Genomic DNA, 1,226 nt, shown 5'->3' on the forward strand with positions numbered 1-1,226 from the left:
TCAGTTAAACACACCAGAAGTAAAACTTGAAGATGTATCGGGTATANATTTTGAGATCCCACACTTTCCCTTGGTGGTTCCTGTGAAGATGACCAGGTTATAGCAGGTGTTCCACCTCCTGTTGTGTTCATCTTTAGATCCACAACCTTGAGATTTGCGAAAGATTCCGCAAGTTCTTGTAGATCATCCAGACCAATCCTTTCTAAAGTTGTCATCAGATTAATTTNATCCATATGCAAGCTGTAAAGGCTTATCAAGATTTGAAGTCTGTGTTTCAAATCCGAAGAAGCCTTCTATAAATAAGGTAAAAAGAAGGAAGTGAAGATCATCGAACATTTTCCTCATTTCTTTCAAAACCAATTGTAATATTTTCTTTCTAGTTTATGTGTTTTCAAGTTTCGGCTACTATAAGTAGCTAAGCAAGTTCCTCCTCCTCTACAGGAGGTTTCAATGTAATAAAAAATGTTTGTGTTTGAATAAAGAGATCTTTGCTCTTAGCCCNTTGAATTTTTCTAAGATCTAAAGAGAGCTTAGAAGAATCTGGTATAATTTCCATANATTGTGCTAAGTGCTGCTGAAGGAATCCGCGTCTGTAACCATCGGTTGCGATCGTGTGGTTGGATTGTGAGGAGCAATCCGTAAAATGCGGTGGATATAACCCGGTGGCATTCTGGTCAAAGAGGTAAAAGATTTAATTTATTTTACGGAAGCATGATGGGCCTTTAATTTAAAAAGAAAAATCAATTATTTAAAAATAAGTTTGAGGGGTATTATGGAAAACAAGGTACTAAATCTAAAGTTTGAAAGATTCTTGTACCGATACACAAGTTACCCCACCATTATTTACATTTCTAGAAATATGAGATATTATTAGGATTAGTCAAGTCAAAAGGACTTCTCAGATTCATTATTATTGATTAAATNAAGTTGAAGCAAACTTTGGTTTGGATTGGGGACTGTCTATCACTTTACCCTAAGAAAATTAACGTGCGCTGTCAAATCCCAAGAAGCGATAGAAAAGGAACAATCAATCTGTCCGCGCCATTATTTACATTTCTAGAAATATGAGATATTATTAGGATTAGTCAAGTCAAAAGGACTTCTCAGATTCATTATTATTGATTAAATACAGATATATTACACAGGAAGACCTACTCTTTTTAACAACTTTCATACCTATCATCGCAACAACTTTTAATTACTCATGCTCTTGACCTTTATATATA

Source organism: Primulina huaijiensis, chromosome 12 (genome assembly GCF_012295235.1).
Source record: "Primulina huaijiensis isolate GDHJ02 chromosome 12, ASM1229523v2, whole genome shotgun sequence".
Lineage (NCBI taxonomy): Eukaryota > Viridiplantae > Streptophyta > Magnoliopsida > Lamiales > Gesneriaceae > Primulina > Primulina huaijiensis.